Below are 13,083 nucleotides of genomic sequence, written 5' to 3'. Positions count from 1 at the left end.
AGTATCTTAACTTTGTAGGCAGGTTCAAAATAAAGCAGCTTCATGTTAATATCTTAAGCTTTGATCCTTCAAACACGTAAGTGTGTGTAACTTTAGTCATGTGAATAGCTCCCCAGTGTTCAATGAGCTCCTTATGTGACTAAAATTATGTGCTAAAAAAAATGTGCTTTCAGGATCAGGATTGTAGGCTTTAGCTCAAACTTTTATCTAGGCAGGCATATTTTTAGGTAGCCTGTGTTTGTATGTGAATGTATAACTATAATAAAGTCTGGGACAGAGCCTTATCTGTTGTAAATCTATGTAGCTCTCATTAAAGTCATAGGAGCTATGCTGCCATTTATATCCGCTAAGGACTGGCCCTCTGTTTCTAAGTCTCTGATTTTGATGCACAGACTGAACAATTCCAAAACACCTCATCCCCTTTTTTTCCTCCTCTTGTTGAGGTGTTATCTAGAATCCTTCAGAGTCCAGAATGGCTCCCCTTATAGTGTTATATGTTCATTAGCTTTCTCCCTAAATCACTGAGTTTTTAGCCCTGATGTATCTTCATGAGTCATCAAAACAAGGTTAACTGTTTTGATAACTACTACTCTCTTTCCCTACAGTAGTTTCCTCCATTCCATTAAGCAGGGTCTGAGTTACTATTCCTCATTTTACACTTTCTTCCTCTATTGTTGGCTCTCACACTGTTTAAAAAATATCCAAGATATTTTCAGTAACACAGCTGCTGCCAAGCATCTCTCTACTATTAATCTATCTTCATATATGGTTCTTGGTATCAATAAGTGTTGAGAAATGAATAATAAAATAATGTTTCATGAGAATGAAAGATATCTTTTCTTAAAGTCCTTTGTGGTGCTCCTGTAAGAGTTAATACTGGTGTTACTTGTAACTCATGTCAAGAATAATAGAAAATGTAAACAGGATGGCAATGGCTTTGCTTCTCACACTCTGAAATATGATTTATAGCATTTAAGTCTCTTATAGGAGGGGACTGCTAAATCATTTAGCAAGCAATATGGTACTAGTAAATTTAACCCCTTCCATTGTTCCTATAAACACACCTATTCAACCCTGCTGATAAACCCATATGTCTTCTAAGTGCCTAGTAGTGGTGTCTTAGAGAATCATTCAATCGTGTTCTGAATGAAGAATTCTAATGTGTTTGATGGTGTTTGGGGGCAAGAGGGGAGGAAGAGTTAAGACCCTGAAGACTGACTTCACAGTTGGCCTGCATTTTGTGTGGTCACTTACCAATGCAAAATAGGCAAAATGCTACCAAATCACAATGGGATATATTAATCCCACATTGCATAATTGTGTGTGAATACATAGGATGAAGGACTGTGGTCCATGTCATACTGCATGATCTGGGACATTACATAAGAACGGTCATACTGGGTCAGGCCAATGGTTCATCTAGCCCAAGATCCTGTCTTCTGACAGTGGCCAATGCCAGGTGCTTCAGAGGGAATGAATAGAACAGGTAATCATCAAGTAATCCATCCCGTCAGCCACTCCCAGCCTCTGGCAAATAGCAATCCCTGCCTATCCTGGCTAATAGCCATTGATGAACCTATCCTCTATGAACTTATCTAGTTCTTTTTTTGAACTTTGTTTAGATTTGTCCTTCACAACATCATCTGGCAAGGAGTTCCACAGGTTGACTGTGTGTTGTGTCAAGAAATACTTTCTTTTTTTTGTTTTAAACCTGCCGCCTATTAATTTCATTTGGTGACTTCTCGTTTTTGTGTTATGAGCAGGAGTAAATAACACTTCCTTATTTACATTTTCCACACCAGCAATGATTTCATAGACCTCTCTCATATCCCCCCTTAGTTGTCTCTTTTCCAAGATGAAAAGTTCCAGTCTTATTAATCTCTCCTCATATGGAAGCTTTTCCATACCCGTAATCATTTTAGTTCCCTTTTCTGTACCTTTTCCAATTCCAATATATCTTTTTTGGGATGGGGACAGAGTGACCAGATCTGTATGCAATATTCAAGATGTGGGCATAACATGGATTTAGAAAGAGGAAATTTGATATTCTGTTTTATTATCTATCCCTTTCCTAATGATTCCCCATATTTTGTTAGCTCTTTTGACTACTGCTGCACATTGAGTGGATGTTTTCAGAGAACTATCCACAATGACTCCAAGCTCTCTTTATTGAACGGTAACAGCTAATTTAGACCCCATCATTTTATATGTATAGTTGAGATCCAATAACTTTGTGCATAACTTTGCATTTATCAACACTGAATTTCATCTGGCATTTTGTAGCTCACTCACCCAGTTTTGTGAGATGTGTTTGTAATTCCTCGCAGTCTGCTGTGGACTCAACTATCTTGAGTAGTTTTGTATCATCTTCTTACATTGTTTTATGTAAGAAGTTTCTTTGAGTTTGGGGCTCTGTTGTTTGGTGTTTTGTCCTAGAGCTGTTTTACCTTATGCTGGAGGCTGGTCTGTCCTCAAACAGCTCAAGGATCAGAAGAACACAAAAGAAGGCAGAAAGACATTTTTGCCTCTTGCTACGCCCTATGCTGAACACAATTCAGATGGACTAGAGAATCTGGGCCAAAGAGTTAAAGTATGGCATAAAAATCAGTGGTAGTATACAATCCCTCCATTACCTCTTTGTAACAAGAGCATCAAGGATGCATTCCGGTCCAAGTAAGTAGTAATGTCTGACTTGGTTTATAGCAGTCCAATTTTGTTATTCTTTGGGACACACTTCAAGGCTTATCTGTTTGACCCCTCTATCCCACTTTCCTTTTCCCTTAGGCAAGAGTACATAGTGGCATTAATGTGAAAACTCCAGTAAAGAATTCTTTTGGGAGGAGTTTAAATTGCATTTTATAATTTATGTTGGTGGTTGTGATCTAAGGGATATCTCACTATCTGTTTATATCTGTGTTTTTCTGTGTTTTTAATTATGGTCAAGGCTCCCACTAATCTTGCATGGCTGCTCCTTTGTAGTAGAGCAGTAGAAATTCACATAAAGAAAAGATGGTTTTGGCAAAGAGCTGAGAACTAGAAAATGTCTGTGTTAAAATGTGGGATGGGTCACCTCAGTCCTTGGGCTTGATTCTCCATGATCTTTCACCAGGTAGTGTCATTTGTACTTGTGCAAAATGAGTGTAAAATCCTAAAAAAACCAGAATGATAGCATTTTACATCCACTTTGCACAGAGCAAGGCAGAGGAGAATCAGGTCCCTTGTTGTAGTTGCAATCAGCTTATGCTGCTATAAAGATGCAAGAAAATTAAACTTCACTGAAAATCAGATCTGTACTGAGGTACAATAAGCGTTTTTTAAAAATGCATTGCACCAGCCTGAGTTCAATGGTTAAAAGCTGATCAGGACTTGTCTTAAAAATAATGTCTCAGAAATATGCAGTAATTAGTCATGATAGTCTTGAGTTACACTTCTTGCACAACATCAAGTCTATGATGATCATTTAACTCATGGAGATGTTTTCTTTCATTAAAAATGATTACTCAAGCATGATTTTAATAATTTATCAAGGAAAGAATGTAAACAGCCATTAAATCCCCAAGCTTTTATGTTCTGCAGATGTTCTTTTCTGCTGCAGTCCTGGATAAGCGGAAACACTAAAAAAAAATGTTTGAAATAATATTTTATAACACACCATAGAAATTTTCCAGTTTATTAAAGGAAATTTAATACCTAACTTGAATACCAAATGTATTTAATAATACATGTAATGTAGCTTTATCTCTTTCCTCTAAGGTGCACCATGGCCTCCTTCTGAATAATGCAAGAGATAATTTCCTCATGATCATATTGTTAGGTATATCAAAGTAATTTTTAATTTACATTTCCCACCATTATCTCACAGCTTATTGTTAAAATGCTTAATCCTCATGCTGCTGAATGCCATGAAGTCTCCCTGTCTTGGAAGTGAATAGAGCTGGTTAAAAGTTTTTCTTTGCTTTTCGACACATCATGCTATAAAAATATAGGGCTTGTTTCTTATTTCACTTACACCAGCCGTGCTCTAGTGTAACTCCATTGATTCTGTGGGCATACTTCTGATCTAAATCAATGTCCGGGAGATCAGAATCAGACCTACAGTAGAGGCACAATACTCAAAAGACAGAACTCAAGTCTACTCTTATCTTCAAGCCATACACTACCTTCTTGCGCTGAGATTCAGCTTGCTCTCACTGATCTTGGAGCTTGATCCAAAAATCTTTTAAAGTCAGTGAGAGTCAGTCAGCGCTATCATGGCCACCTCTCTCTGCTCCTCCAGCCTCTTCTGCTCCACTCTCTTGGTGCTCTCTCTCTCTCTCTTTCATATGGGGAGTTCTTTCTGGATATCCACAGTGCCAGTTTTCCAATGGGGATGAGAGGTAGAGGGAGAACACTACTATTCCCTCTCCCTAGCATTATTAACTGTTCTTGGTGGCCTAATGTGTTTCTTTCACACAGATGCCATTGCTCCTCTATGTTGCTGCTTCTAGCTTTGCCCTTTGCTGATACAAACCCAAATCCTAACTCCTTACTTTCTCGAAACGGCTTTCAAGTTGGAAGAAACTTTTCAAGTGCAGCCACTGTACAAGTCAGAGCCCTTATCTCATCCACTCTTCGAGCAGAAGTAATGGCTACTAGAAATGCAGTTTTCATTGACAGGAAGGAACCAGATGGCCATAGGTTCAAAGGGAGGCCTCATAAGACATCTGAGTACCAAGCTGAGGTACCATGCTGGTGTAGGGCATCTGATTTGTGAGGAGAAGTTGTCCAGTCCCTTGAGAAACCTCCTCATTGTAGGATGAGCAAAGATGGAAAAACCCTCTACCATATGAAAGAAGGCCATAATAGCTGCCAAATGTACTTTTACAGAGTCTAAAGATAATCCTGTCATTTTAGCTCTCAAATGTAATCTGTAATCAAATATAACAAATTATAGTGGAGAGGATGTAGGTGAAAGATGTTTTAGGTCACACCAGTGTTGGAATCTCATCCACATTTGGGCACGTGTGTCACAAGTAGATTGTTTCCTGCTATGTAACAGCACTCTCTTTACATCCTCAGAGCAGGTTGTTTCTAACTCCATGAACCATATTAGTCATGCCCTGAGGTTGGGTTGATGGATTTGACAGGCATCCTGAGAGAAGAGATGAGGCACAGTAAAGTGCGTGATCGGTTGACAGATAACAAGCTGAGTGAGGTAAGGAAACCATGTTTGTCTTGGTCAAGTTGGAACTTCGAGAACTTTGGCTTTCTTTCTCTTATAAAGTGCCTTGGCTATCAAGGGAGTCTGGGGAATTCCATCCAGAATGCCTGCACTCCGGTGAAGGAAAATGGCATCTCCCAAGGAGTTCTCGAGCAGAACTAGGAAAGCTTCTTGTTCTTGGCTGTGGCAAACAGGTCTATATTATGAGACTGTCTGCTGAGGGCATCCACTGTGGTGTTTTGTATGCATGAAGGTAAGATGCTGAGATGTCAATCTGGTTTAGTATGAACCAATTCCAAAGCCTCACTACTTTGACACAGAGGGAAGGTCACCTTGCTCCCCCTTGACAGTTTATGTAAAGCATGCATGACATGTTGTCTGACATGGGCTTTCTGTATTTACCCTGATTAGTGGGAGGAAATGGATACAGGCATTTCTGACTGCTCTGAGTTCCACCAAGTTGATGTGCAGGGTGTACTCAAGAGGATACCACCTGCCTTGAACAGTGAGAGTTTCTAGGTGCGCTTGTCATCCCAGTAGGGATGTGTCCATTTTAATTATTGACATCCAGATTATTCAATTCAATTAGGGTAGATGAGGCCTATTCACAACCGTTGATTAGGCCTCATCTACCCTAAGGCCTCATCTACCCTAACTGAATTGACTTTGTTAGCACTTGCCCTCCCCACTGTTATGTTTCTTACCCATGGATGTATATATAAACCTCCTATCTGTGATTTTTATTTCATGCATCTGATGAAGTGGGTTGCAGCCCATGAAAGCTTATGCACACAGAAATTTGTTAGTCTTTAAGGTGCTACAGGACTCTTGTTGTTTTTGCTGTATACAGACTAACACAGCTACCACTCTGGAACTTTTCAGAATTCCTTGTGTGCAAAGATGAGCCATTACCACAGACAGAATTTTTTAGAACATTCTGGGCACAGACAGAAGACCGAATGGGAGCACTGTGTACTAAAAGTGCTCTTACACAGAGTGCAGCATAGGAACCTTCTGTGGGAGGGGTGGATCGCTATATGGAAGTAAGTGTCTTGAAGTTCAAGGGCCAAAAACCAATTCCCTTGGTCCAATGATGGAATTATTGCTGCAAGAGTTACCATTTTGAACCTCTGAATCTTTACAAATATATTGAGTAGTCTTAGATCTAAAATAGGCCTCCAAATGCTGTTCTTTTTTGGAACCAGGAAGTACCTGGAATAAAATCCCTTCCCTCTGTGTTGTGCGGCAACTAGTTCTATGCACCCAGATTAAGGGAGAATCAATTTCCTGCTGCAAAAGGTGCTCAGGAGAGGGGTCCCTGAAGAGGGACAGGGAATAGGGGTGGGCTGTGGGGGAGGGAGATAAAGTGGATGTTGAAATTATCTTAAATAACCACTTCCATAGTGATATGTTCCCAGTTCTGACCGAAATGAGAGAGGCAGTCGCTGAAGTGAGGAACACATGCAGATTGTTGTAGCAGATAAGGATAGGGATGGTAACTCAACACCTTGATCAAATCTGTCAAAATTAGTGTTTCAAAGTTGTGGGTTGTGAGGTCAATGCCTGAGAAGCAGCTGGTCTCGTCTTCTGGAACTGTTCTCTCTTGTGCTGGGATTCATAAGGTCTCTAGGTGGGAAATTGAGTGGGATGAGATCTCTGTGCTGAGCTTTCTTTCTTTTTTGGCGGGGGACGGAGGGGGAGATGCGGTGTAAATTCTCAGAGAGTGAAAGGTGGCTCTAAAAAGTTTTAAGATAGACAGAGATTCATCAGTTTTTTCTGCAAACAAATTTGATCTAGCAAATGTATTTTGAACTTCCCTTGGAAACCTGAGAGCTGAAGCCAGGAGGCCCTCCTCATGACTACCATGGAGATAAAACGAATGGCTGTCCAGAGAGGCCTGCAGAGATGTTCTTGTGAGCAGCTGGCCCTCTGCGATGATCACCTGGAATTGCTCCCTCAGGTCTGTTGGAAGATGCTCAATAAAAGCATTCAACTTTGAATAATTAGCATGGCTGTATTTTGCCAAGAGGGCTTGATAATTGGTGATCCAAAATTGTAAGGTGGCTGATGAGTGTGACTTAAGGCCAAAGAAATCAAGATGCTTTAGGTCTTTATTGGATGGAGTCGATTTAGCCTGGTGCTGTTTGCCACGTTCATTCATAGCATCAACCACATAGGAGTTGGGGGATGGACGCAAAAATAAAAATTCATAGTCCTTGGAGAGAACATAATATTTTTGTCCACCCTCTTACAGGTGGGTGATGTGGCTGGGGTATGCCAAATTATTTTTGCAGGATCTAACAAGGCCTCATTAATAGGTAGTGCAATGCATAATTTATGCTGCGACTCCTTAATCTTCTCCAGTGGAATTTGCAAGGAGGCTATCCTTTTAATGAGGTCCTAGAACTGTTTACAATTGTCATCCAAAGACAGTGGAGGAGACATGACTGCTTAATCTGGGGAAGGGGAAGAGATATTAGTTGTCGAGGTAATCTCTTTGTCCAGTCTTGCTTCCTGCTCCTCAGAGGTTGCCTCTTGTGGATCAAGAACCCTGGAGAGACAGGCTGGTGGGGGTTGTCCGCTCTTCTCCCAGTGAGAAACACTAAGGGCTCTGGAGAACTGCTGGCAGTAAGCAGTCCAGTAGTCCAGTATGGCCACTGAGATGATGCATAAGGTATGGGTGAAGGCACCAGGGTGGAGTATGTTTCCCATGAGGGGATAGTCTGACTCCTTAGAGGTCTCAGGATAGAAAGTTCCTTGATAATGGAAGGGAAAGCCCTGGACAAAAATGTTGGAGATCGATGAAAAGTCCCCATTGTCTTCCTCCTCCTTGTTACTTGATAGAAACGGAGCAGTCATAGAGATAGGCAGAGACTGTCGATACCAGATAAATGTCTGGGGATCGAAAGGCGGTTGGTGCCAAGCAAGGGAGATTCATGTGTTTCTGTTACTGCCAAGTCCTGAGAAAACAGAAACTCTTGCAGTACCAGATCAGTGGACGGTACCGATGAGCTAAGTTGGGTAGAGGTAACTGTGGTAGAAGGCAATGATGGTATCGAAGGTCTTGTGCCCTCTAATAAATAACCAGTAGGTGTCGATCTGGTCTCTTGTGGAGCCAAAGTGCTGGGTTCCAAGGACCTAGTACACTCTCAATACCGATTTAGAAGAGCTGGTCTTCTCACTGCTTCTCTGATCATCCAATGACACAGATCTTCTGCAGCCAGAACCATTAGAGTCCTTAGGCTTCCTGATGGTCACAGTACCTTAGGAACCTGCACCCTTGTGGGCACTGAGTCTGAAATTGGTAGGTGCTAACGCAGATGTCTGAATCTGAGATTGTCTCTTTGAGGTAGATTCTCTACCAAGAGGACTTGAAGAGCACTTTCTAGAGTCTTTTTCAGAGGATTCCAGCGATTTCCTCTTTGATGCATTAGTGGAGTGGTGCACTAAGATGGTCAAGGCGGTCGATCTGTTTGGAGACCATTGTACAGGGAGGTCCCCTGGCCAGGGTAGAAGATAGTCAGAGTGAAGTCTCCATCATGAGGAAATGTAGTTTAAATTCCCAGTTCTTTCTGGCCCTTGATTTTAATTGCAGACAGAAATTACACTTTTGGGGAACATGTGACTCTCCAAGGCAGTAGGTTATACTGGGAGTGTCCATCACTGATCAGAATAGCCTTTTGGCATGAAAGGCAACATTTAAACTGGGGAGAACTGAGCATACCCCTCCCAGGGTTCAAGTTCCCCTTATGGGGAAAAACACAGAAAAATAAGTGAAGGGACAATGGTCTTTAGCCTACAAGTATAAATAAAAAACTTTTTATTTTTTTAAGATTTGTGTTTGTTTTTAAATCTATAAAATTACTACAGTTAACAAACACAAGGGGAACTAACACTAACTAACACTAACTCATGAGAAAAATATAGTTGAAGTAAGCTCAACTCAAGCACTGCTGAGGTTCTGTCTTAGGCTGAGACAGTTGAGAAGGAATTGAAGGCAGTTTGGTCGACCAGCTTTATATTGTATCGGTTCAGGGCACGAACCTGCAGGAGGCACATGTGTGGGCCAAATGGACACTGCTACCTAAAATCTCTGACCTGAGATGCAAGGGGCACAAGGGCACCTAGGGTGGAGCACCCATAGGGACACTACTCGAAGAAGTAAATATACTTCCACTGGCAATGGAGCTACGTTGATTTACATCAGCTAAAGGTCTGGCCCAAGATAAACACTTGATGAAATTAGATCATTATTGCTAAGATTATATTATGTGTTAGTTTCTTTTTGAATGGTATTAATTTACTAATCTATCTAAAAACAAAAACCAACCATCCCACCTTCATTCTAACAGAAAAAAAAAATCCCACCACCATCCAGGATCTTCTGTTTGGTTAGGTTGTTAATCTGCTTTTCCATTTTTAATTTTACTCTACTCCTTGGCCATATCTTCCCATGCATATCTTGATCTATTTCTATCAATATGACTGGCAGAGATAATATTTCATAAGGTATATTTTAAATGGTGCATTTCATGTAGTGGATTCATATGAAATGCAGTTTTTACACTGTGATTGGTAATTCAATAGCTTCCATGGCGTAAGAGCTTTCACTGTTATGCACACAGTAGGTGATGCAGAGCAGCACATAAAGTATGGATTTAATTAGATGCGTTATGCTATCAGTTATGGACAGAAAGAAATAGAATACAATTCAATCCAGTCATTGGGTAGCATTTCTCTATCTTCAGATGATACAAAAGTAAAGCAGCACCCCAATATTGAACCCTTACCACCAGAGATTTGACTTCAGTTCATCCATTTGGACAACAATGTGAAAGGTACATATTATTATTAACGGTCTGTTTTTCTAACTCAGATTTTTTTATGATTACATTGTATGGAAGAGCAACGGATACAGGGTCTAATCTGCATTCTTTTCTCGTATTGAATTAGAGGAAGTTTTGCACAAGAAAGGACTGCAGGATTGGGCCCCAAACTAGTGAAATACCAGTCTCCAAAATATTTTAAAATCCTGTTATAGAATGAAATTGCTTTTTTGCTTTGTAGTTCCTGTGGAGCATGGTATAAATGTCTAGGTGATACATCAACACTCCCAATAATTGTTTAAGACATCTAGTTATAGTCTTACTAATGCCATTTATATTTCTTGTTACTTTATCTAATGATTGATTAGTAAGGAAAAGTTTGCAGTAGCAGCTTTCTGAAGAACAAGTGAAACTTAATAGTACCTGCTGGTACCTTTTATCTTGAGCTTCCAGTAGTCATTCAGCTTTGTTTTTCTCTTTCTAAATCATGGGTTTATGATTACACAATGACAAGAATGTCTTTTCACTCCAACAGTATCATTGGTATCAAAGCTCATTCATCTGGTCAAAGGACATAAGTTACATACACCTTGGTTCTTCCACCATTTTGGTTTTTTATCTTCTGAGATTAACAAAACTAACAATGATAGCGTAGTGTAGCGTCTGTGCTCCTGGAAGGCTTTCTCTCTCTCAGGTATTTATATAGCTTCCCATTACTGTAGTATCTGAGTGCCTCCAAATCATTAACCTTACAACAACCCCAAATACTATTATACAAATAGGAAAATGAGGTATAGAAAGACTCGTCTAAGGTCACATAGGAAGTCTGTGATAGGCCAGGGAATCGAGCCCATGTCTCCCAAATCCCATGCTAACACTCTAACCACTGTACCATCCTTCCAGCTGAGTAGAGGGGTATACCTAAGGGAACCTTTCTAATTGGCTGGGTCTGTAAGTAGATGCAAGCCTTTTTTGTATGCCAGTGTCTGTGTTATGTATCTCCTGTACATGCTGTCATTCCAGAAGCTCCAATGGTCAACAGGTGACCATTCTGTCTTCTAAAGGAGCATAGTCTAAACGAGGCCTATATACACCAGTACTTTTGGGTCCCCCTAGCGTATGTGTGCCCCTCCCAAAAGAACCGCCTCCCATCCTCACTGATTTTCCTTTCTTCCTTCACAGACCCCATAGATGTTTTAATCATTCCATTACAGACACTGAGGTAGATTCTTGGTTGATTACTCTGTCACCTACAGGCTCAGTACTCCTTGCATTTTACAACTAGGTACTGTATGTATCTGATCTGGTACATAAGGATATATCAGCATAGCTACACAGCATTTGATAACACATATTGGGAGCCTGCACTGCCTGCCAAGCTTATACAAAGTTCACCCCATGAAGACCATACTAGAATGTGAACTTCAGATTTCATTTCACTCACATGTTAACTGGATTTCTGTCTAGCCAGCTAAGCATTTCTAATGTGTCCATCACGATAGTTCTGTACGTAGGTGCCAATGAATCAATTGCTACAAAAGCAGTTAATGAGCAGTTTGATAATTAATGGCTCAAGAAGAAAATTAAAGGAGTGAATTTTGTGACCACTACACTCATGAATGATTGGGAAGGAAATGTCTTAAGTTTTTGATAAAATGACACACTAAACCAACCATAAAGAAACAATATAGAAAATAAATTTCTAGGATTTTATGGGAACATTTTATAGCTTTTAAAAGGCCACGTTTAAAGGTTCTGGTTTTAAATAGAGCTGAGGGACCTCTGAAACCAGCCCAATCAGCAAGGTCATCTTTAAAAATGGAAAGGAAAGAAACCTGCCTGTACTTGCCTCGCTCAAGGGCACAGCCTGGCTTAGAGGCAGAGGAATTTTTAAACTGAGGGAGAATTAAAATAGGAAGAAATATTTTTAAAAGGTAACAATGGTTCAAGATAGTCCAGGAGAATCTGGAAGAACTTGGTTACTAGTCATCAACAAGATGAGGGGTGAGAGGTAGGAACCCACTACTAGACTTTAGGGGTCACTTTAACAGCAAAGGAAATAGAATATGTATTTCACTTGCTATTTCATTTTACTAGGTCCTAGTAAGCTCAAGATGTCCAAATATTGCCACAACATTGGGACGAACGTTGTCTAAATATAACCCTCATCTCTAGAGAGTTATTTATGAAACCCTATCCTATTGCCATGTGTCATTAGGCCAGGTGATTACCATATGCTAAGGAAAACAAAACAACTACCATCCCCAAAATAAAAAAAGGCACCAACAAAACCCCAAAACAAAAACAAACAATTCCTTTTTGCATTGGGGAAAACAAAAACAAAAAACCGCAAAGCAAACTATTTTAGCAAGAAATAATATACCAGGCTGTGTCCGTGTTTGATAAATGGAGAGCAGAGAGTAATGGCAACAACAAAATGTGTTAATTGTGTTCTTGATTTTTTTCTTTCAATTAATCTCCCCACCATGCAAATTGTCAAACTGCATATTCTGCAGATGGCTGACCACTGTCAAGCATATACTTGTGCATATTTGCCACACTAGCATTTGACTGTGGCCCTTGAAGGAAGTCAAGGGGGCAGAATGGGAGAATCTCATACCCATAGTTATGGTTGGAGTATGGAAAGATAACAGTGCTGTTCATTTCCCTTGCTTTAATTCAGATAATAATTCTCTTCCACAGTAGAGTTCCATCAGTGCATCAACTGACTCTACAGAATCTTATGTGCACCAATGTATACTAGTTCTAATTATTATTATCATTAGCTTAGATTGGCCCAGATCTTCAATTAGGCACCTAACTCCCCTTGAAATTAATGAGAGTTAGGAACCTAGATGCCTCAGAGGATCTAGGTAATTGTGACTTAATCTACCCTGAGTAAGGGGCAATGCATGCTGGTGCTGTCCCCAGCACAGACAAAGGAATGAATTGTGCTTCTGAGAGTAACAATTCAGAGCCTTGTTTCCTTTTTGTTCCAGAGGGAAAGCAATCTGCTGGTGGTGCATGCATGTAGCAGATTATTTACCCTTCAGCTGG

Source organism: Emydura macquarii, unplaced genomic scaffold (genome assembly GCF_026122565.2).
Source record: "Emydura macquarii macquarii isolate MOO-44397 ecotype Brisbane River unplaced genomic scaffold, CSIRO-AGI_Emac_v2 contig_18, whole genome shotgun sequence".
Taxonomy (NCBI): domain Eukaryota; kingdom Metazoa; phylum Chordata; order Testudines; family Chelidae; genus Emydura; species Emydura macquarii.
Note: the sequence above shows the minus strand (reverse complement) of the source record.